Source organism: Lissotriton helveticus, chromosome 1_2 (assembly GCF_964261635.1).
Source record: "Lissotriton helveticus chromosome 1_2, aLisHel1.1, whole genome shotgun sequence".
NCBI classification, from domain to species: Eukaryota; Metazoa; Chordata; class Amphibia; order Caudata; family Salamandridae; genus Lissotriton; species Lissotriton helveticus.
In genome coordinates this window covers 327,003,841-327,029,734 of record NC_136058.1, presented here as the reverse complement: position 1 = coordinate 327,029,734, position 25,894 = coordinate 327,003,841, and the positions used below count along the sequence as shown (strand labels likewise).

The 25,894-nt window shown below is 39.8% G+C and overlaps 4 non-coding genes across 4 annotated transcripts; all 4 read right to left on the bottom strand.

Annotated features, from left to right (window-relative positions):
• Positions 1-508: 508 nt before the first annotated feature.
• On the bottom strand, positions 509-580 carry TRNAC-GCA (transfer RNA cysteine (anticodon GCA)). Its single transcript has one exon. It is a non-coding gene; the product is annotated as a tRNA-Cys (tRNA).
• A 2,094-nt stretch (positions 581-2,674) lies between these two features.
• On the bottom strand, positions 2,675-2,746 carry TRNAC-GCA (transfer RNA cysteine (anticodon GCA)). Its single transcript has one exon. It is a non-coding gene; the product is annotated as a tRNA-Cys (tRNA).
• A 5,343-nt stretch (positions 2,747-8,089) lies between these two features.
• On the bottom strand, positions 8,090-8,161 carry TRNAC-GCA (transfer RNA cysteine (anticodon GCA)). The gene has a single exon. It is a non-coding gene; the product is annotated as a tRNA-Cys (tRNA).
• A 5,086-nt stretch (positions 8,162-13,247) lies between these two features.
• Positions 13,248-13,319, bottom strand: TRNAC-GCA (transfer RNA cysteine (anticodon GCA)). Its single transcript has one exon. It is a non-coding gene; the product is annotated as a tRNA-Cys (tRNA).
• Positions 13,320-25,894: the final 12,575 nt, after the last annotated feature.

The window sequence follows — 25,894 nt, the reverse complement described above, 5'->3', positions numbered from 1 at the left end:
TGATAGTTCGTACATCTTGCACGTAGGCAGAGCTTTTCAGGAGAAATTAAATAGTTCCTACGTTGCACAAAAATGAAGTGCTTCAAACAAACACATACTTTGCATGCACAGAGAAGAGGTGGAATATATGTAAGACTGAAGACACAGGTGAAATGAGAAATAGATTGACTGCTTCGCTGCCAAGTTTTATACGCCATTTCTTCAGTGCAATACAAGAAAGCCCCAAACAGTATAACAAAGTTGTCAATTGGTTTCATAGTCCATTCCCTTTGTTTAGTGCTGTGAAAGGAAGAGCCGAATTCCATAATTGATCAATGATGTTTCAGAAATTTCCCAAAGGGAATACCAAGCCGAGTGTTAAAAACTGCATTTACTCACAGGTTTTGAGCAGGAAACACTGAAATGCTATTAAAGTGCAATATCCAAGGGAACACTGACTCGGTCAAAGATGTTCCAAATGGAATTGATGAAAAGTCCCAATTACAAACAACAGAATCAAAATAGGGTGAGGGGACAACCGGATTTGAACCAGGGACCTCTTGATTTGCAGTCAAATGCTCTACCACTGAGCTATATCCCCAGCTTTTCATGAAAATCAGAATGACAAAATATCAGTACATCATGAAAGAGTGTGAGGATCATACTAAGTTGTGCCAGAAAGTACAACCTTGAAACTGTGGAACAGGAGAAGTAGTGCTTAATATTATTTATTAAAGGAAAACTGGATCATTTAATAAACAGATTTATTTGTTTAATTGTTATTTTATTTGAATAGGCAGTGGTACATAGGACCAATGCCTCTACATACAATGATTGTTTTGAAACATTCTTAAAGGGGAAGAGGTTTTTATGGGACACCTTATCATTTGAGGATTGGTTACCACAATCACGGAGATGGTGATGAAGTATGATTGTTTTGGCCAAATTATGGTGGAAAAACATTTCTACGTACCACTACAATTCGGTATTTGGAAGGTACACCCAAAACACCCCTTTCGAATACCTTCCATTTAATACATCAGAAAAAGCCATTTTGCGTTTGCAAATGGCCTGATTCTTCAGACCAGCCTTCTTGCAACTGCAATGATAGTTCGTACATCTTGCACGTAGGCAGAGCTTTTAAGGAGAAATTAAATAGTTCCTACGTTGCACAAAAATTAAGTGCTTCAAACAAACACATACTTTGCATGCACAGAGAAGAGGTGGAATATATGTAAGACTGAAGACACAGGTGAAATGAGAAATAGATTGACTGCTTCGCTGCCAAGTTTTATACGCCATTTCTTCAGTGCAATACAAGAAAGCACCAAACAGTATAACAAAGTTGTGAATTGGTTTCATAGTCCATTCCCTTTGTTTAGTGCTGTGAAAGGAAGAGCCGAATTCCAAAATTGATCAATGATGTTTCAGAAATTTCCCAAAGGGAATAACAAGCCGACTGTTAAAAACTGCATTCACTCACAGGTTTTGAGCAGGAAACACTGAAATGCTATTAAAGTGCAATATCCAAGGGAACACTGACTCTGTCAAAGATGATCCAAATGGAATTGATGAAAAGTCCCAATTACAAACAACAGAATCAAAATAGGGTGAGAGGACACCCAGATTTGAACCAGGGACCTCTAGATCTTCAGTCAAATGCTCTACCACTGAGCTATATCCCCAGCTTTCCAGTACAATCAGAATGACAAAATATCAGTACATCATGAAAGAGTAAGAGGATCATACTAAGTTGTTCCGGAAAGTACAACCTTGAAACTGTGGAACAGGAGAAGTAGTCCTTAATATTATTCATTAAAGGAAAACTGGATCATTTAAAAAACAGATATTTGTTTCATTTTTATTTTATTTGAATAGGCAGTGGTACATAGGACCAATGCCTCTACATACAATGATTGTTTTGAAACATTCTTAAAGGGGAAGAGGTTTTTATGGGACACCTTATCGTTTGAGGATTGGTTACCACAATCACTGAGATGGTGATGAAGTATGATTGTTTTGGGCCAAATTATGGTGGAAAAACATTTCTACGTACCACTACAATTCGGTATTTGGAAGGCACACCCAAACACCCCAATCGAATACCTTCCATTTAATACATCAGAAAAAGCCATTTTGCGTTTGCAAATGGCCTGATTCTTCAGACCAGCCTTCTTGCAACTGCAATGATAGTTCGTACATCTTGCACGTAGGCAGAGCTTTTCAGGAGAAATTAAATAGTTCCTACGTTGCACAAAAATGAAGTGCTTCAAACAAACACATACTTTGCATGCACAGAGAAGAGGTGGAATATATGTAAGACTGAAGACACAGGTGAAATGAGAAATAGATTGACTGCTTCGCTGCCAAGTTTTATACGCCATTTCTTCAGTGCAATACAAGAAAGCCCCAAACAGTATAACAAAGTTGTCAATTGGTTTCATAGTCCATTCCCTTTGTTTAGTGCTGTGAAAGGAAGAGCCGAATTCCATAATTGATCAATTATGTTTCAGACATTTCCCAAAGGGAATACCAAGCCGAGTGTTAAAAACTGCATTTACTCACAGGTTTTGAGCAGGAAACACTGAAATGCTATTAAAGTGCAATATCCAAGGGAACAGTGACTCTGTCAAAGATGATCCAAATGGAATTGATGAAAAGTCCCAATTACAAACAACAGAATCAAAATAGGGTGAGGGGACACCTGGATTTGAACCAGGGTCCTCTTGATCTGCAGTCAAATGCTCTACCACTGAGCTATATCCCCAGCTTTTCAGTAAAATCAGAATGACAAAATATCAGTACATCATGAAAGAGTGTGAGGATCATACTAAGTTTTGCCAGAAAGTACAACCTTGAAACTGTGGAACAGGAGAAGTAGTCCTTAATAATATTTATAAAAGGAAAACTGGATCATTTAAAAAACAGATTTATTTGTTTCATTGTTAGTTTATTTGAATAGGCAGTGGTACATAGGACCAATGCCTCTATATACAATGATTATTTTGAAACATTCTTAAAGGGGAAGAAGTTTTTACGGGACACCTTATCATTTGAGTATTAGTTACCACAATCACTGAGATGGTGATGAAGTATGATTGTTTTGGGCCAAATTATGGTGGAAAAAAATTTCTACGTACCATTACAATTCCGTATTTGGAAGGTACACCCAAACACCCCTTTCGAATACCTTCCATTTAATACATCAGAAAAAGCCATTTTGCGTTTGCAAATGGCCTGATTCTTCAGACCAGCCTTCTTGCAACTACAATGATAGTTCGTACATCTTGCACGTAGGCAGAGCTTTTAAGGAGAAATTAAATAGTTCCTACGTTGCACAAAAATGAAGTGCTTTAAACAAACACATACTTTGCATGCACAGAGAAGAGGTGGAATATATGTAAGACTGAAGACACAGGTGAAATGAGAACTAGATTGACTGCTTCGCTGCCAAGTTTTATACGCCATTTCTTCAGTGCAATACAAGAAAGCACCAAACAGTATAACAAAGTTGTCAATTGGTTTCATAGTCCATTCCCTTTCTTTAGTGCTGTGAAAGGAAGAGCCGAATTCCAAAATTGATCAATGATGTTTCAGAAATTTCCCAAAGGGAATACCAAGCCGAGTGTTAAAAACTGCATTTACTCACAGGCTTTGAGCAGGAAACACTGAAATGCTATTAAAATGCAATATCCAAGGGAACACTGACTCTGTCAAAGATGTTCCAAATGGAATTGAGGAACAGTCCCAATTACAAACAACAGAATCAAAATAGGGTGAGGGGACACCCGGATTTGTACCAGGGACCTCTTGATCTGCAGTCAAATGCTCTACCACTGAGCTATATCCCCTGCTTTTCAGTAAAATCAGAATGACAAAATATCAGTACATCATGAAAGAGTAAGAGGATCATACTAAGTTGTTCCGGAAAGTACAACCTTGAAACTGTGGAACAGGAGAAGTAGTCCTTAATATTATTCATTAAAGGAAAACTGGATCATTTAAAAAACAGATATTTGTTTCATTTTTATTTTATTTGAATAGGCAGTGGTACATAGGACCAATGCCTCTACATACAATGATTGTTTTGAAACATTCTTAAAGGGGAAGAGGTTTTTACGGGACACCTTATCGTTTGAGGATTGGTTACCACAATCACTGAGATGGTGATGAAGTATGATTGTTTTGGGCCAAATTATGGTGGAAAAACATTTCTACGTACCACTACAATTCGGTATTTGGAAGGCACACCCAAACACCCCAATCGAATACCTTCCATTTAATACATCAGAAAAAGCCATTTTGCGTTTGCAAATGGCCTGATTCTTCAGACCAGCCTTCTTGCAACTGCAATGATAGTTCGTACATCTTGCACGTAGGCAGAGCTTTTCAGGAGAAATTAAATAGTTCCTACGTTGCACAAAAATGAAGTGCTTCAAACAAACACATACTTTGCATGCACAGAGAAGAGGTGGAATATATGTAAGACTGAAGACACAGGTGAAATGAGAAATAGATTGACTGCTTCGCTGCCAAGTTTTATACGCCATTTCTTCAGTGCAATACAAGAAAGCCCCAAACAGTATAACAAAGTTGTCAATTGGTTTCATAGTCCATTCCCTTTGTTTAGTGCTGTGAAAGGAAGAGCCGAATTCCAAAATTGATCAATGATGTTTCAGAAATTTCCCAAAGGGAATACCAAGCCGAGTGTTAAAAACTGCATTTACTCACAGGCTTTGAGCAGGAAACACTGAAATGCTATTAAAATGCAATATCCAAGGGAACACTGACTCTGTCAAAGATGTTCCAAATGGAATTGAGGAACAGTCCCAATTACAAACAACAGAATCAAAATAGGGTGAGGGGACACCCGGATTTGTACCAAGGACCTCTTGATCTGCAGTCAAATGCTCTACCACTGAGCTATATCCCCAGCTTTTCAGTAAAATCAGAATGACAAAATATCAGTACATCATGAAAGAGTGTGAGGATCATACTAAGTTGTGCCAGAAAGTACAACCTTGAAACTGTGGAACAGGAGAAGTAGTCCTTAATAATATTTATAAAAGGAAAACTGGATCATTTAAAAACCAGATTTATTTGTTTCATTGTTAGTTTATTTGAATAGGCAGTGGTACATAGGACCAATGCCTCTATATACAATGATTATTTTGAAACATTCTTAAAGGGGAAGAAGTTTTTACGGGACACCTTATCATTTGAGGATTAGTTACCACAATCACTGAGATGGTGATGAAGTATGATTGTTTTGGGCCAAATTATGGTGGAAAAAAATTTCTACGTACCATTACAATTCCGTATTTGGAAGGTACACCCAAACACCCCTTTCAAATACCTTCCATTTAATACATCAGAAAAAGCCATTTTGCGTTTGCAAATGGCCTGATTCTTCAGACCAGCCTTCTTCCAACTACAATGATAGTTCGTACATCTTGCACGTAGGCAGAGCTTTTAAGGAGAAATTAAATAGTTCCTACGTTGCACAAAAATGAAGTGCTTTAAACAAACACATACTTTGCATGCACAGAGAAGAGGTGGAATATATGTAAGACTGAAGACACAGGTGAAATGAGAAATAGATTGACTGCTTCGCTGCCAAGTTTTATACGCCATTTCTTCAGTGCAATACAAGAAAGCACCAAACAGTATACCAAAGTTGTCAATTGGTTTCATAGTCCATTCCCTTTCTTTAGTGCTGTGAAAGGAAGAGCCGAATTCCAAAATTGATCAATGATGTTTCAGAAATTTCCCAAAGGGAATACCAAGCCGAGTGTTAAAAACTGCATTTACTCACAGGCTTTGAGCAGGAAACACTGAAATGCTATTAAAATGCAATATCCAAGGGAACACTGACTCTGTCAAAGATGTTCCAAATGGAATTGAGGAACAGTCCCAATTACAAACAACAGAATCAAAATAGGGTGAGGGGACACCCGGATTTGTACCAGGGACCTCTTGATCTGCAGTCAAATGCTCTACCACTGAGCTATATCCCCAGCTTTTCAGTAAAATCAGAATGACAAAATATCAGTACATCATGAAAGAGTGTGAGGATCATACTAAGTTGTGCCAGAAAGTACAACCTTGAAACTGTGGAACAGGAGAAGTAGTCCTTAATATTATTTATTAAAGGAAAACTGGATCATTTAAAAAACAGATTTATTTGTTTCATTGTTAGTTTATTTGAATAGGCAGTGGTACATAGGACCAATGCCTCTACATACAATGATTGTTTTGAAACATTCTTAAAGGGGAAGAAGTTTTTACGGGAAACCTTATCATTTGTAGATTGGTTACCACAATCACTGAGATGGTGATGAAGTATGATTGTTTTGGGCCAAATTATGGTGGAAAAACATTTCTACGTACAACTACAATTCGGTATTTGGAAGGTACACCCAAACACCCCTTTCGAATACCTTCCATTTAATACATCAGAAAAAGCCATTTTGCGTTTGCAAATGGCCTGATTCTTCAAGCCAGCCTTCTTGGAACTGCAATGATAGTTCGTACATCTTGCACGTAGGCAGAGCTTTTAAGGAGAAATTAAATAGCTCCTACGTTGCACAAAATTGAAGTTCTTCAAACAAACACATACTTTGCATGCACAGAGAAGAGGTGGAATATATGTAAGACTGAAGACACAGGTGAAATGAGAAATAGATTGACTGCTTCGCTGCCAAGTTTTATACGCCATTTCTTCAGTGCAATACAAGAAAGCACCAAACAGTATAACAAAGTTGTAAATTGGTTTCATAGTCCATTCCCTTTGTTTAGTGCTGTGAAAGGAAGAGCCGAATTCCAAAATTGATCAATGATGTTTCAGAAATTTCCCAAAGGGAATACCAAGCCGAGTGTTAAAAACTGCATTTACTCACAGGTTTGAGAAGCAAACACTGTAATGCCATTAAAGTGCAATATCCAAGGGAACACTGACTCTGTCAAAGATGATCCATATGGAATTGATGGAAAGTCCCAATTACAAACAACAGAATCAAAATAGGGTGAGGGGACAACCGGATTTGAACCAGGGACCTCTTGATCTGCAGTCAAATGCGCTACCAGTGAGCTATATCCCCAGCTTTACAGTACAATCAAAATGACAAAATATCAGTACATCATGAAAGAGTGAGAGGATCATACTAAGTTTTTCCGGAAAGTACAACCTTGAAACTGTGGAACAGGAGAAGTAGTCCTTAATATTATTTAATAAAGGAAAACTGGATCATTTAAAAAACAGATATTTGTTTCATTGTTATTTTATTTGAATAGGCAGTGGTACATAGGACCAATGCCTCTACATACAATGATTGTTTTGAAACATTCTTGAAGGGGAAGAGGTTTTTACGGGACACCTTATCATTTGAGGATTGGTTACCACAATCACGGAGATGGTGATGAAGTATGATTGTTTTGGGCCAAATTATGGTGGAAAAACATTTCTACGTACCACTACAATTCGGTATTTGGAAGGTACACCCAAACACCCCTTTCGAATACCTTCCATTTAATACATCAGAAAAAGCCATTTTGCGTTTGCAAATGGCCTGATTCTTCAGACCAGCCTTCTTGCAACTGCAATGATAGTTCGTACATCTTGCACGTAGGCAGAGCTTTTAAGGAGAAATTAAATAGTTCCTACGTTGCACAAAAATGAAGTGCTTCAAACAAACACATACTTTGCATGCACAGAGAAGAGGTGGAATATATGTAAGACTGAAGACACAGGTGAAATGAGAAATAGATTGACTGCTTTGCTGCCAAGTTTTATATGCCATTTCTTCAGTGCAATACAAGAAAGCACCAAACAGTATAACAAAGTTGTCAATTGGTTTCATAGTCCATTCCCTTTGTTTAGTGCTGTGAAAGGAAGAGCCGAATTCCAAAATTGATCAATGATGTTTCAGACATTTCCCAAAGGGAATACCAAGCCGAGTGTTAAAAACTGCATTTACTCACAGGTTTTGAGCAGGAATCACTGAAATGATATTAAAGTGCAATATCCAAGGGAACACTGACTCTGTCAAAGATGATCCAAATGGAATTGATGAAAAGTCCCAATTACAAACAACAGAATCAAAATAGGGTGAAGGGACACCCGGATTTGAACCAGGGACCTCTTGATCTGCAGTCAAATGCTCTACCACTGAGCTATATCCCCTGCTTTTCAGTAAAATCAGAATGACAAAATATCAGTACATCATGAAAGAGTGTGAGGATCATACTAAGTTGTGCCAGAAAGTACAACCTTGAAACTGTGGAACAGGAGAAGTAGTCCTTAATATTATTTATTAAAGATAAACTGGATCATTTAAAAAACAGATTTATTTGTTTCATTGTTAGTTTATTTGAATAGGCAGTGGTACATAGGACCAATGCCTCTACATACAATGATTGTTTTGAAACATTCTTAAAGGGGAAGAAGTTTTTACGGGACACCTTATCATTTGAGGATTGGTTACCACAATCACTGAGATGGTGATGAAGTATGATTGTTTTGGGCCAAATTATGGTGGAAAAACATTTCTACGTACCACTACAATTCGGTATTTGGAATGTACACCCAAACACACCTTTCGAATACCTTCTATTTAATACATCAGAAAAAGCCATTTTGCGTTTGCAAATGGCCTGATTCTTCAGACCAGCCTTCTTGCAACTACAATGATAGTTCGTACATCTTCCACGTAGGCAGAGCTTTTAAGGAGAAATTAAATAGTTCCTACGTTGCACAAAAATGAAGTGCTTCAAACAAACACATACTTTGCATGCACAGAGAAGAGGTGGAATATATGTAAGACTGAAGACACAGGTGAAATGAGAAATAGTTGACTGCTTCGCTGCCAAGTTTTATACGCCATTTCTTCAGTGCAATACAAGAAAGCACCAAACAGTATAACAACGTTGTCAATTGGTTTCATAGTCCATTCCCTTTGTTCAGTGCTGTGAAAGGAAGAGCCGAATTCCAAAATTGATCAATGATGTTTCAGAAATTTCCCAAAGGGAATAACAAGCCGAGTGTTAAAAACTGCATTTACTCACAGGTTTTGAGCAGGAAACACTGAAATGCTATTAAAGTGCAATATCCAAGGAACACTGACTCTGTTAAAGATGATCCAAATGGAATTGATGAAAAGTCCCAATTACAAATAACAAAATCAAAATAGGGTGAGGGGACACCCGGATTTGAACGAGGGACCTCTTGATCTGCAGTCAAATGCTCTACCACTGAGCTATATCCCCAGCTTTTCTGTAAAATCAGAATGACAAAATATCAGTACATCATGAAAGAGTGTGAGGATCATACTAAGTTGTGCCAGAAAGTACAACCTTGAAACTGTGGAATAGGAGAAATAGTCCTTAATATTATTTATTAAAGGAAAACTGGATCATTTAAAAAACAGATTTATTTGTTTCATTGTTATTTTATTTGAATAGGCAGTGGTACATAGGACCAATGCCTCTACATACAATGATTGTTTTGAAACATTCTTAAAGGGGAAGAGGTTTTTACAGGACACCTTATCATTTGAGGATTGGTTACCACAATCACTGAGATGGTGATGAAGTATGATTGTTTTGGGCCAAATTATGGTGGAAAAACATTTCTACGTACCACTACAATTCGGTATTTGGAAGGTACACCAAAACACCCCTTTCGAATACCTTCCATTTGATACATCAGAAAAAGCCATTTTGCGTTTGCAAATGGCCTGATTCTTCAGACCAGCCTTCTTGGAACTGCAATGATAGTTCGTACATCTTGCACGTAGGCAGAGCTTTTAAGGAGAAATTAAATAGTTCCTACGTTGCACAAAAATGAAGCGCTTCAAACAAACACATACTTTGCATGCACAGAGAAGAGGTGGAATATATGTAAGACTGAAGACACAGGTGAAATGAGAAATAGATTGACTGCTTCGCTGCCAAGTTTTATACGCCATTTCTTCAGTGCAATACAAGAAAGCACCAAACAGTATAACAAAGTTGTCAATTAGTTTCATAGTCCATTCCCTTTGTTTAGTGCTGTGAAAGGAAGAGCCGAATTCCAAAATTGATCAATGATGTTTCAGAAATTTCCCACAGGGAATAACAAGCCGACTGTTAAAAACTGCATTCACTCACAGTTTTTGAGCAGGAAACACTGAAATGCTATTAAAGTGCAATATCCAAGGGAACACTGACTCTGTCAAAGATGATCCAAATAGAATTGATGGAAAGTCCCAATTACAAACAACAGAATCAAAATAGGGTGAGAGGACTCCCGGATTTGAACCAAGGACCTCTTGATCTGCAGTCAAATGCTCTACCACTGAGCTATATCCCCAGCTTTTCAGTAAAATCAGAATGACAAAATATCAGTACATCATGAAAGAGTGTGAGGATCATACTAAGTTGTGCCAGAAAGTACAACCTTTAAACTGTGGAACAGGAGAAGTAGTCCTTAATATTATTTATTAAAGGAAAACTGGATCATTTAAAAAACAGATTTATTTGTTTCATTGTTATTTTATTTGAATAGGCAGTGGTACATAGGACTAATGCCTCTACATACAATGATTGTTTTGAAACATTCTTAAAGGAGAAGAGGTTTTTACTGGACACCTTATCATTTGAGGATTGGTTACCACAATCACTGAGATGGTGATGAAGTATGATTGTTTTGGGCCAAATTATGGTGGAAAAACATTTCTACGTACCACTACAATTCGGTATTTGGCAGGTACACCCAAACACCCCTATGAAATACCTTCTATTTAATACATCAGAAAAAGCCATTTTGCGTTTGCAAATGGCCTGATTCTTCAAACCAGCCTTCTTGCAACTACAATGATAGTTCGTACATCTTGCACGTAGGCAGAGCTTTTAAGGAGAAATTAAATAGTTCCTACGTTGCACAAAAATGAAGTGCTTCAAACAAACACATACTTTGCATGCACAGAGAAGAGGTTGAATATATGTAAGAATGAAGACATAGGTGAAATGAGAAATAGTTGACTGCTTTGCTGCCAAGTTTTATACGCCATTTCTTCAGTGCAATACAAGAAAGCACCAAACAGTATAACAAAGTTGTCAATTGGTTTCATAGTCCATTCCCTTTGTTTAGTGCTGTGAAAGGAAGAGCCGAATTCCAAAATGTATCAATGATGTTTCAGAAATTTCCCAAAGGGAATACCAAGCCGAGTGTTAAAAGCTGCATTTACTCACAGGTTTTGAGCAGGAAACACTGAAATGCTCTTAAAGTGCAATATTCAAGGGAACACTGACGCTGTTAAAGATGATCCAAATAGAATTGATGAAAAGTCCCAATTACAAACAACAGAATCAAAATAGGGTGAGGGGACACCCGGATTTGAACAAGGGACCTCTTGATCTGCAGTCAAATGCTCTACCACTGAGCTATATCACCAGCTTTTCAGTAAAATCAGAATGACAAAATATCAGTACATCATGAAAGAGTGTGAGGATCATAGTAAGTTGTGCCAGAAAGTACAACCTTGAAACTGTGGAACAGGAGATGTAGTCCTTAATATTATTTATTAAAGGAAAACTGGATCATTTAAAAAACAGATTTATTTGTTTCATTGTTATTTTATTTGAATAGGCAGTGGTACATAGGACCAATGCCTCTACATACAATGATTGTTTTGAAACATTCTTAAAGGGGAAGAGTTTTTTACGGGACACCTTATCATTTGAGGATTAGTTACCACAATCACGGAGATGATGATGAAGTATGATTGTTTTGGGCCAAATTATGGTGGAACAACATTTCTACATACCACTACAATTCAGTATTTGGAAGGTACACCCAAACACCCCTTTCGAATACCTTCCATTTAATACATCAGAAAAAGCCATTTTGCATTTGCAAGTTGCCTGATTCTTCAGACCAGCCTTCTTGCAACTGCAATGATAGTTCGTACATCTTGCACGTAGGCAGAGCTTTTAAGGAGAAATTAAATAGGTTCTACGTTGCACAAAAATGAAGTGCTTCAAACAAACACATACTTTGCATGCACAGAGAAGAGGTGGAATATATGTAAGACTGAAGACACAGGTGAAATGAGAAATAGATTGACTGCTTCGCTGCCAAGTTTTATACGCCATTTCTTCAGTGCAATACAAGAAAGCACCAAACAGTATAACAAAGTTGTCAATTGGTTTCATAGTCCATTCCCTTTGTTCAGTGCTGTGAAAGGAAGAGCCGAATTCCAAAATTGATCAATGATGTTTCAGAAATTTCCCAAAGGGAATACCAAGCCGAGTGTTAAAAACTGCATTTACTCACAGGTTTTGAGAAGCAAACACTGTAATGCCATTAAAGTGCAATATCCAAGGGAACACTGACTCTGTCAAAGATGATCCAAATGGAATTGATGGAAATCCCAATTACAAAGAACAGAATCAAAATAGGGTGAGAGAACACCAGGATTTGAACCAGGGACCTCTTGATCTGCAGTCAAGTGCTCTAACACTGAGCTATATCCACAGCTTTACAGTACAATCAGAATGACAAAATATCAGTACATCATGAAAGAGTGAGAGGATCATACTAAGTTGTTCCGGAAAGTACAACCTTGAAACTGTGGAACAGGAGAAGTAGTCCTTAATATTATTTATTAAAGGAAACACCCAAACACCCCTTTCCAATACCTTCCATTTAATACATCAGAAAAAGCCATTTTGCGTTTGCAAATGGCCTGATTCTTCAGACCAGCCTTCTTGCAACTGCAATGATAGTTCGTACATCTTGCACGTAGGCAGAGCTTTTAAGGAGAAATTAAACAGTTCCTACGTTGCACAAAAATGAAGTGCTTCAAACAAACACATACTTTGTATGCACAGAGAAGAGGTGGAATATATGTAAGACTGAAGACACAGGTGAAATGAGAAATAGATTGACTGCTTCGCTGCCAAGTTTTATACGCCATTTCTTCAGTGCAATACAAGAAAGCACCAAACAGTATAACAAAGTTGTCAATTGGTTTTTATAGTCCATTCCCTTTGTTTAGTTCTGTGAAAGGAAGAGCCGAATTCCAAAATTGATCAATGATGTTTCAGAAATTTCCCAAAGGGAATACCAAGCTGAGTGTTAAAAACTGCATTTACTCACAGGTTTTGAGCAGGAAACACTGAAATGCTATTAAAGTGCAATATCCAAGGGAACACTGACTCTGTCAAAGATGATCCAACTGGAATTGATGAAAAGTCCCAATTATAAACAACAGAATCAAAATAGGGTGAGGGGACACCCGGATTTGAACCAAGGACCTCTTGATCTGCAGTCAAATGCTCTACCACTGAGCTATATCCCCAGCTTTTCAGTAAAATCAGAATGACAAAATATCAGTACATCATGAAAGAGTGTGAGGATCATACTAAGTTGTGCCAGAAAGTACAACCTTTAAACTGTGGAACAGGAGAAGTAGTCCTTAATATTATTTATTAAAGGAAAACTGGATCATTTAAAAAACAGATTTATTTGTTTCATTGTTATTTTATTTGAATAGGCAGTGGTACATAGGACTAATGCCTCTACATACAATGATTGTTTTGAAACATTCTTAAAGGAGAAGAGGTTTTTACTGGACACCTTATCATTTGAGGATTGGTTACCACAATCACTGAGATGGTGATGAAGTATGATTGTTTTGGGCCAAATTATGGTGGAAAAACATTTCTACGTACCACTACAATTCGGTATTTGGCAGGTACACCCAAACACCCCTATGAAATACCTTCTATTTAATACATCAGAAAAAGCCATTTTGCGTTTGCAAATGGCCTGATTCTTCAAACCAGCCTTCTTGCAACTACAATGATAGTTCGTACATCTTGCACGTAGGCAGAGCTTTTAAGGAGAAATTAAATAGTTCCTACGTTGCACAAAAATGAAGTGCTTGAAACAAACACACACTTTGCATGCACAGAGAAGAGGTTGAATATATGTAAGAATGAAGACATAGGTGAAATGAGAAATAGTTGACTGCTTTGCTGCCAAGTTTTATACGCCATTTCTTCAGTGCAATACAAGAAAGCACCAAACAGTATAACAAAGTTGTCAATTGGTTTCATAGTCCATTCCCTTTGTTTAGTGCTGTGAAAGGAAGAGCCGAATTCCAAAATGTATCAATGATGTTTCAGAAATTTCCCAAAGGGAATACCAAGCCGAGTGTTAAAAGCTGCATTTACTCACAGGTTTTGAGCAGGAAACACTGAAATGCTCTTAAAGTGCAATATTCAAGGGAACACTGACGCTGTTAAAGATGATCCAAATAGAATTGATGAAAAGTCCCAATTACAAACAACAGAATCAAAATAGGGTGAGGGGACACCCGGATTTGAACCAGGGACCTCTTGATCTGCAGTCAAATGCTCTACCACTGAGCTATATCACCAGCTTTTCAGTAAAATCAGAATGACAAAATGTCAGTACATCATGAAAGAGTGTGAGGATCATAGTAAGTTGTGCCAGAAAGTACAACCTTGAAACTGTGGAACAGGAGATGTAGTCCTTAATATTATTTATTAAAGGAAAACTGGATCATTTAAAAAACAGATTTATTTGTTTCATTGTTATTTTATTTGAATAGGCAGTGGTACATAGGACCAATGCCTCTACATACAATGATTGTTTTGAAACATTCTTAAAGGGGAAGAGTTTTTTACGGGACACCTTATCATTTGAGGATTAGTTACCACAATCACGGAGATGATGATGAAGTATGATTGTTTTGGGCCAAATTATGGTGGAACAACATTTCTACATACCACTACAATTCAGTATTTGGAAGGTACACCCAAACACCCCTTTCGAATACCTTCCATTTAATACATCAGAAAAAGCCATTTTGCATTTGCAAATGGCCTGATTCTTCAGACCAGCCTTCTTGCAACTGCAATGATAGTTCGTACATCTTGCACGTAGGCAGAGCTTTTAAGGAGAAATTAAATAGGTTCTACGTTGCACAAAAATGAAGTGCTTCAAACAAACACATACTTTGCATGCACAGAGAAGAGGTGGAATATATGTAAGACTGAAGACACAGGTGACCAAGTTTCATTCGCCATTTCTTCAGTGCAATACAATGTGATGTATTCCTATAGGTTCTGTATCGATCCCCCTATTCCTGACCCTGTTCTGGTTAATAATTAACTAGCAGCCATCCCACGGTGCATAAACCGTTATCTGATTGAGCCACACCACGGCACAGGAACGCGTTATCTGATTAGGTCATAACGCTTGCCATCTAATTAGGCAAGCACTATTCCTCCAGCCCCTGATAAGGCATACGGAGTTCTCAAAACAAATCAAACCTATGACAACCTGGGAAAATCCCTACAGCCATTGTTTTGATTTCACCGAGAACTTCAGTAAAGAATGTGCTAACGACCAGTTCGTATGACATCCTTATTGACGTATCTATGTCCATCCTTACGTCAATCTCGGCACCTTACAGGTATAAATATTACCGACATTGCCTTAAGCAAACACACGCGGTGGTGACGAGATCAGAGCAGCGAGACTTGCCGAAGAGGCCAGCACAGAGCGGACCCCACTGGCGCTGCCCCGCCTTCCTGACGCGCTGAGAACGAGACGCTGCCTTTCTCCTGCCGAGAAATCCAGCTCCGGCGCTTCCAAGCAGCCCTCGCAGGCAGCTGGAATATCAAGTTCAAAGACGAGAGATACTAACCCTCAACCATTCTAGATCTCAGGTACAGAACTGAATAACCCCTTACAGAGAATTCTTGAGTCAGTCACTTGGCAAAACAAACTTAACTTAAACTGCTACTTATCTACTCCCGCCCACGTATTAGGCTTAGGTCAGGTACACCGGGGTAGGCGTGGTTAGAAGCACCAGTTGAGTACGATTAGTCAAATGTATAAATGTATGTATCCATTTTAAATATCATATGGCTTAGAGACCATATCAATGCTTTTACAGTATTATTTTATAATTCTGCTTTTATTGTATGCACTTTACTTAACCATAAGTATTGCAATAATATCAATTCATTTCTCTTGTACGAGAAAAGAGACTGATCAATAAATAACATCTTTTATTGAACTCGCCCGTCTCTTCCTTTTCTCTACAATCTGGTGAAACTAAGAATGCACTGAACTGACTGAGTAAAATAAGTTGTCTTTTGTTTTCACACGACTCTAGAGATACACTCTTGATTAGGGGAGAGCAAAGTTGTCATGTTCTATGGTTGTCAGAAACGAAATCCCTTCTTGTCTATCCAGGGAGGTTCAACTCCTCCTTGCCTATTCGAGAAAGTTTCTAGTGAACTCTGAGCTAGCTGGCAAACCCAAAACTTTAAGCCTAATATCGTCAGTAGAAGACCTAGTTAACCTCCATCCTAGGTCTATACTATTGAAGGTATTATTCCAATGCGCAGAGCCTATTGGGATAATAGGAACTACACTACATGCCGCCCAAACGTTTGGATAGGCGATAAAACTAACGCAAGACATTAGAGTAACTCAGTCGTGCTTTTTCACACAGAACCTCTTTTTTTCCCATAATAGTCCAAAGACGTCTGGAGTGGGTGAAAGCCGAAAGGTAATATCCGCCAAACCTCGCAGGAGGAAACTCCTATGTATGTATGGAGAGGCACCTGCGCGCCTGGAGAGATACTACGTTCCAAGGATACGGCAGCCTGCTCAGCAACCCCGATTAATTTTGCCTAATCTCTGCTGATGACGAATAATAATTCAGAAACACGTGTCCAGAGATGGCCAGCACTAATCTGCACCCACCTGGTGAAACACTCAAGACTTTCCAAGTGTACTCGCTTGTCGATCTGAACTGCATCTACCATGATGCTCAGGGGCGACTCTGCTGGGAGGTGAAGCAGTGTGCTCCCGCACCGACTCTTTACTTAAAGGCTCCCTCGAGCCGCTGTGGGCTGACGAGCTCGTGGAGAGGCACCTGCGCGCCTGGAGAGATACTACGTTCCAAGGATACGGCAGCCTGCTCAGCAACCCCGATTAATTTTGCCTAATCTCTGCTGATGACGAATAATAATTCAGAAACACGTGTCCAGAGATGGCCAGCACTAATCTGCACCCACCTGGTGAAACACTCAAGACTTTCCAAGTGTACTCGCTTGTCGATCTGAACTGCATCTGACATGATGCTCAGGGGCGACTCTGCTGGGAGGTGAAGCAGTGTGCTCCCGCACCGACTCTTTACTTAAAGGCTCCCTCGAGCCGCTGTGGGCTGACGAGCTCGTGGAGAGGCACCTGCGCGCCTGGAGAGATACTACGTTCCAAGGATACGGCAGCCTGCTCAGCAACCCCGATTAATTTTGCCTAATCTCTGCTGATGACGAATAATAATTCAGAAACACGTGTCCAGAGATGGCCAGCACTAATCTGCACCCACCTGGTGAAACACTCAAGACTTTCCAAGTGTACTCGCTTGTCGATCTGAACTGCATCTACCATGATGCTCAGGGGCGACTCTGCTGGGAGGTGAAGCAGTGTGCTCCCGCACCGACTCCCTATGTATGGTTCTTGGTTTAGTCAACGTTGAAGGATACACTGTTCCAAAACATTGTGCATCTAATCTTTGTTTCCATAAGAAACCTGATCTGCAAACAAACGGAATAACCTTCTGGACAGTACAATGTCAGACAGTGAAGGAGAAAGAGAGGCAGCTAGAATAGCAGCTGAACTCGTAGCAGCTGATAATACTATGCAAGAAGCAGACCCGGATATAATACTCATCCCGGTCAACAAAAGGAAATCTGTAACTTTAAAACTTATAGAAAATGGACTGACACCTAGAGGTGGCACAGTCATATTCGTAATAGAGGCACACGAATATCGGCAGACAGAGGTATTCTATTCATGGATAAACTTTCCAGCAGCTAATGCTGTAACAAAGGTCTTCCACTATTACAAAACAGAGGAACCTCCTGATGAGTACATTCCTTTCGAGGAGGTGGAAGTACCACTCAAATTCCAAGAGCACCTGCTCTTGTTTAATGGCGCCCTAAAACATAATAATCACATCACCATGCTCGGTCCACTAGGTAGACCAGGAGCAACGTGGCCGGTCCTAGCCGGATACACACCACATCCAGACATCGAAGGAATGTCTGCAGCAGCTCTTTTTGTACAACTAAAACAATTAATAAAAGTACATAGACAATTAGTCCAATATGTAATGCGGACTTCAACAATCCAACCAGCAATCAAAATTCCACAGCTGACCCCTCATCAGGGGAACACAAATAAAATTACACCACAGAACATACAGTCTTGTCTAGGTAAAGTACCCGCAAAACGGGAACAAATACCATTCTGGTTAGCACAAAAAATCACCCAAATAGAGGCGGTGTTTCCAGACACCACCCCGGTAGAAAAACACAGGATTCTGACTATCTGTCTTCCAATGGGAATCGCACCACACGTGGAGGACTGTGACACTTGGGGTACAGTCTTTGCTTCCATCTACACAAAAACACCTGGTGTACCATCCATGTCAGTAATACCAGATGTGCTAAAACAAATTCAAGATGAATATGGTCCAGAACCCGCTTTAACTCTTGGTATGAAATTACTGAAAGACTTCAAGCAGGTCTCGGCTATATTATTAGCCAACATAAAGGGAGAAGCAGCAAATGTGGCGATCCGCCAAAGGTTAAAAGAAACAGATATAGCAGACCAACCAGCTGAAATTGCCAGAATCATAGAAAAATCCTATGAAGAACTAGGAAGAGATAGTCTGGGTGGAATACCGGTGAAACCACAACTGATTGAAAGTCCTGAAAAGGTATTCATTAAAAATAATTTAACAACACAAAAAAAGAGCTGGGAAGGAAATAAACAATCCAATCCTAAAGAAAAAAGATTCCAATCTTTTAGGTCTATATCCAAGAAATAGTGAACCTACGCACTCAGGTGGTCACATCTTGGATCTGATTCTTACTTCCCATCCCAACGTCCACTGCTATCCCCCTAAGGATATTTTTTGGTCCGACCATAAATTGATAAACTTCTCCTTTTTACATATAATTAATTCCTTGAATCGCCTGGCTACTCAGTCCATAAAAACGAAGACCATGGCACAAAATTACTTCTGCTAAGCTCATGCAAACATGGGAACAGCCCATTTTCTCCAACTCTGAAAACATCGACACTGCTCTCTCCAAGTTTAACTCTACTCTGATGACAGCTATTGACACTCTTGCCCCTCAGAAAAATGTAAAAAAATCTACCATGGCCAAAAGGGAAGCATGGTACACCGAGGCCCTAAAAATAGAAAAGCAGGGATGCAGAAAACTAGAGAAACTTTGGAGACGGACAGGTAAGGAGGAAGATAAGAATCGTTATCTGGAAGTAATGACTTCCTATTACAAAAAAATAAAAAAAGCTAGGAAAATAAGCCTTACAACCCAAATTGAAGAGGCAGACAACTCTACAAGAGAGCTTTTCAAAATTATTCAGACCTTTACCAACCCAGAAGTGTGCGAGAGCCCGCACACTTTTACCCAGGTTCTATGTGATGATATATCTCAGTTCTTTGAGGACAAAATAGAAGGGATATATAAAAAAATCACTGCAGTCTCAGATCCTCTGGAAATTGAGGTCCCCGAAATGTCCCCTATGCTGACCTCTGGAAAAACTCTTCAGGCAATCCCAGAAATAACTATTAAGGACCTGATTATACTTACCAACCAAATAAAGACTGGCTCTCCTACTGACTTGATACCCGCCAAATTTATCTCCCCTTTAATTGAGATAGTAGGACTTCCCATCCAGAAATTGCTCAATCTCTCCTATGCTGAGGGTCTGCTTCCATCAGCCTGGAAGGAAGCGGTAGTGAATCCCATACGCAAAAATTCCACCTTGCCCTGGTCTGAACTCTCCAACCTCCGCCCGATTTCTCTCCTTCCTTACATCAGCAAACTGGCAGAGAAACACGTAAATACCACTCTTTCCAGCTTTATCGAGGCGACAGGGGGCCTGGACCAATCAAAATCTGGGTTCAGGCCCAACCACAGCACTGAATCAGCCCTTCTTTCTGTGACGGATCAGATCAAAATGTCACAGGATAGAGGTGGCTCTATGATTCTAGTGCTGCTGGACCTGTCTGCAGCCTTTGATACCGTGTCTCATAACATCCTTCTCAGCCGTTTGCAGGGAGTAGGAATTGGAGGCCTAGCATTATCATGGTTGGAGAGTTTCCTTTCCGGGAGATCACAATCTATCAGCTTGGGCCCCTTTCGTTCCATCTCCAGGGGGCTCACGAAGGGGGTGCCACAGGGCTCATGCCTTAGCCCTACATTGTTCAATGTATATGTGGCCCCCCTTGCTGAGATTGTGCGGAAGTATGGGTTCACACCGATCTCATATGCTGATGACACCCAGCTCCTCTACCCTTTCAGCTCCCTTGACTCTAAAGTCAAGGAGAATTTTGCTGAGGGTATGAGGGCGGTGTCACGTTGGATGGCGATGAACTGCCTCCAATGTAATGTAACAAAAACAGAGGTCATGCTCTTTGGCAAAGCAAGTATTCTTTGGTCCCCTGACTGGTGGCCAATAGATCTCGGCCCAGCACCTACATCTAAACATCATGTAAAGAATCTTGGGGTGAAGTTGGACCAAAAGCTGACCCTGAAGGAACACACCAACTACATCGCAGGATTGTGCTTCCACACTATTGGCCTACTTAGACGTGTCTTTCCATATCTTCCTGCCACCTACAGAAAGACACTTGTGCAGGCATTAGTGACCAGTCGTCTGGACTACTGCAACGGCCTGCTGACATTAGCAAATACTGATGCGGTAGGTCGTTTGTAGGTGGTCCAGAACACGGCAGCAAGACTGGTCATGGGTGCACCAGCTAGGACTCCTTCTAAACCCTTGCTGAGGGAATTGCATTGGCTCCCTATACGGCAGCGCATCAACTTTAAGATCTGCTGCACGGTTCATAAATGCATTTATGGTGTAAGTCCTAAATACTTGTCTCAATCTCTGGTGCTATATCAGCCCAGTAGGTCCCTTCGTTCAAGCAACCAAGCCCTTCTAAAACCCGCAGCCACAAAGAAATCCAGACAAGGAGACCGGGCCTTCTCCTCAGTTGGACCTGCCTTGTGGAACAAACTTCCCCCCGATGTTAGAACAACTATCAATTACCTATCCTTCAGGAAAACATTAAAAACCCTTCTTTTTCAAGAAGCATTTCTGTCCACTTAATCTCTCTAAGATGTACTGCCTGATAATCCTATAGCTGGCACAGCGCGGAGATACCCTTACGGGATTGATTCCAGCGCTATAGAAGAAATTAAAATAAAATAAATAAATAAATAAGGTCTCCTCGGCGGAGAGAAATATCTCCGAACCAAGGACGCAGGTCTCCCCAAAGTGAGCCCTCTGGGAAAAAATACAACCTTAGAAATAGGGATAATATAAAAAAACCTGATAGATATCAAGAAATTGATACACGTCCCTCTCAATCTTTTCAGACTTCCTCGCAGAAATCGGAGAGAAGAGGACGATCAGAACACAGGGAAGAGCACGTCAAGTCAAAAGACAAGGAACCTGCTCATCTGAATAAAAAATTACAATTTCCAAAAAAGAAGGTAGCCAGTATTAAAGTAATCAATAATGCCGAGAATACTGAGGACACAACTGAAAAACGGAGAATGGGCTCAGACAATGCTAGACAGCGCAGCAGAAGTGAGCATAGCTCGCAAAGTCCTTATGAATCATCTGGAGACAGTGGACACGAATGAATATATTCAAGTGGAAACTGCAGACACCAGAGTTAGCAAACCTCACAAAATAAAAGAAAATAACATTACGTATAGAGGGGGATAAGACTAGAAAAATAAGGGATCTATTTTGGGATAATCTCTCCAAGGGCTATGACATCCTTCTAGCTGAACGAGACTGGCCACCCGAGTTTGTCAGGGAGTGCCCTCATGGCGAAGAAATAATTATGCCTGCCTTCTCAAATCATATTCCAATTCATAAAAAATATACACTTGCAAGAAAGTGGGCAGTAGCTCAAGCTCCTGCTTTATATAAAAATCATGTAGGACTCTCCTCCTCACAAAATCCAGTTAAAATCACAACCTACTGCACAGAGGCAGTACCCAATTAAGCAAGAAGCTAAAAAACAGGTAAAAGAGATCCTAGATCAACTTGAATACCAGGGGGTGATTGAAACTTGCACCTCACAAATGAACAACCCTTTGTTTCCTGTCTCCAAGCCAGACAATTCATATCATCTTGTTTTGGACTACAGACACCTTAACTCATGTTGCAAAACTTTTGCGGTACAAAACTCGCATAGTGCTGCACTAATGAATAACATAGTGCGCAAAAAATACAAAACAACATTAGACATCTCTAATGGATTCTTTTGTCAGAATATAGAGCAGACATTTGACCGCGTTCTCAATAAATGGCGCTCAAAAAAGCTTCTGTAGGTTACCCCAAGGGTTCAAGAACAGCCCAGGATTATTCTCAGCGAGAGTAACAGAGTTACTACAAACTTATGATGACGAGGCATTATCTTATGTCGACGAGATTTACCTAACAGACGTTGACTTGGATACTCACTTGAAGAGAGTGAACACCATAATACTTGGGTTCGCAGCAGAGGGTTACAAATTCAACTTTAAAAAGTCTAGAATTGCCCATCTAACAGTCCTGTTTTTAGGATATGAATTATCAAGTGAAGGCAAAAGCCTGGCTGACAATTTCCTAGAGAAATGTGCTGTACTCCAAGCACCTAGAACACTAAAAAACCTACAATCAATTCTATGCTTCCTAAATTTCGGAAGAACATACATTGCAAATTACGCAGAAAGGGTAAAACCCCTTTATGATCTAATAAAACCAGATTTTAAAAGAATCAATTGGACTCAAATACACACAGAAATTTTGAGATCTTTACAAACAGACATGTTAATTAAAACAAAATTAGAAACACGTGATAACACACGCAATCTTGTGATTCGAGTCATCCCAGGAAGATGCGGATTCACATACCTGACCTGTAATGAGGGAGAAAAGGTACCAATTGCATATAAATCACACTTGTACACAGAAGCTGAAAAGAAGTTCAGTATTAAAGAAAACATTGTTCATGCAGTTCAAACGGCTATAGCAAGAGAAAAAGACAAAGCTGACGGTAGACGTATCACAGTCAGAACAGCAGAATCAGCCTTTGAGGCATTAACAACCCCATGTAATTTACCAACAACAGCGTTGAATCCAGAATGGATACAATGGGTGAATTCAATTACAACGGACAGGGTAAAATACTACTTTGATCCAGAATTAAAGGAATTAAAATATCTAGAATATGAAATGACATACCCTCTGCCAATCGACATTCGGCCCTTACGACAGTACGCCTGTGTAATCTATACAGACGGCCATGCTCAACCACCAGGGTGGGGAGAACAAGCGTACAACCCCACATGTGAAATTACAAAAGAAGTGTGGCACGGAGGGAAACTGAGACCTCTGCTAATAAAAACACACTCAGTAGAAACTAATTCAGAAGAACAAACTGAAATAATAGCATTGAAAATGGCGCTAGATAATGCAGATCGCGAATTCCCGACACTTATAGTGTCCGATTCATATTACTGCGTCAAATCATATAACAACGATTTGCAGAAATGGATTCAAAACGGTTACAAAGATGACACAGGTGCAACAATAAAGCAAAAAGTGCTTTGGAAACAAATAGTTCTTTTGCAGAAAGAACTACCAAAGACTCACGTGATACACTCACTGAGTCATCAACGTGATGGCGTTCACGTTGCAGGGAATTCATTGGCTGAGACAGCCACAACGGTAGCAACTGAATCGGCTTCCGTAGTTAGAAAAAAGCGTGCAGTAAAATACATTGACGGTGAAACAATGCTGGCGGTGAAAACGTCATCAAAAGGCGACTGCTCAGCGCTACCGATCAACTATCCACTCAATTATACATACATAATAGATGCAAACTCCGTTCCTTTTGCTCGAATCCCTGGAGTGGGGGATAGAGTAATTCCAAACACGGACAGGAGAGGATTGTTAATAGCAGACGCACATATGGGTGAGGGTCTCGGACACCTCAAACTAAAAGATTCCCTGGAAGAATTACAGTGTACTGGTGGCCAGGCATGAGCCTGCATCATCACATCTTTGTAAAGAATTGCCCAGACTGCAATAGAGATCGCAGTGGCGAGAGAAACGGTATATTACCATGGCGTTTCACTCCAGAATGGATCAACAATAAAAAATAATGCGTCCAATTAACATATAAAGACTAGTTTCCACTTGTAATGTCGACCCCAGCACTCGGCTGACGTCTGGACTGTTATAAAAAGATTTGCAAGTCTAGAATGGCATATACGCTAGGAGCGTGCTACGTTTTGACCAATATTCCCTGTTAGCCCTAGAACTTATGGGGAAGCATGGCCAAATGAGCATAGCATAGCGCGACTCTTCTCACTTCCTACCTGAGGGAAACGGGATGGTGTAAAGAAAAAACCAAAGGCATAGAGCAATCTATAACAGCAAAGGTATTAGGTTCGGGAGCTGGGTGGGTCAAACATCTAATAAGTGTCCAACATAGTCTAAACAACCTGCCAAGAAATTCTCTGAGGGGATTCAGTCCGTACAAATTATTGTTTGGGACTAGAATGATGATCTTAGATCTTGACAGTCAGACTTCAGTGGTTAAAGAAAAAAGCTTTGACATCAAAGATCGTTTGGCTATTTTGCAGGACTTAAACGAAACAAGGAAAGACCTGAGCAACATAAAGTTGAAACAACAGCCAACGACCACTGAAGAAAAACCACCTGTCCCAGCAAGGCCTGTCTGGATTCCAAAAGTCGGGGATCTAGTCAGAGAAAAGATCGCGGTAAAGAAGGAATTTGGGCCTTCTTACAGAAAAGCAGTTCCTGTCTTGTCTATCAACGGGACAAGATCAGTAGTACTACCGCCCCTTGCTGGTAAAAAGGAGAACAGAGTTGTATCAATCGACCTGGTAAAACCACAATCATGTGGCCGATAACAAACAGTAGGCCAAGTGGACTCCCGACAAGTAGTAGAACACCAAAGTTTGCTACAAATACAGAGGTTCAATCTAAGAGGCTAATCACATTCGAAATGCCTACAGAACTACAACAAGGACTATGCAACAATGCTATGGAACTTAAACCTCTAAAAACCCAAATAAAAACATTTAGCAGAGACACACCAATCTACAATGAAGTAACAAATGACTATGCTGCTGCAACAAAACACACTAATAAAGCAAACAGTAATCCTGAAGCAATTGGAACAATTGACAGAACAGCATCCGGCTACTTCATAAACTTCAATGATTCCTCAGAAGATCTCAGCGAATCAACTAGACAGCCATCAAAAACTTTTAAAGACAATGCTAAGGAACTTTTTAAAGAACTGAAAGAAACCTATCTGGTTTCTCCATGGATTGAATTATGGGTGGCCTTAGGTGCACTTATCCTCATACTTTGGCTCATCATGGTACTATGTTGGGACATTTCATTGAGGGAAAATATGCTAAAATGGACACAGCAAGCCAGAAAATCAACTTGGTCCTCAAACCACACACGTCTTCACACGTCGAGAAAAGAGAACTTTCTTCAGTCAACTTCACGGCCAATCCTATACCCGGCGGGGTAGCATGGGACAATACCGATTATGAAATCTATGGTCCGGTTGAAATCCTGAAATATCCACATCAAATTAAGATCTCATTGAGTGACTTTGTAAAACCAAGCTCATATGCTGATGATTGGGACTTTGAAAGTATTAATGATATGATGTCTGACCTAGTGATGTCTGCTAAATTTACAAAACATGATTATTTGCAGGGTTCGTCTAATTATGATAAG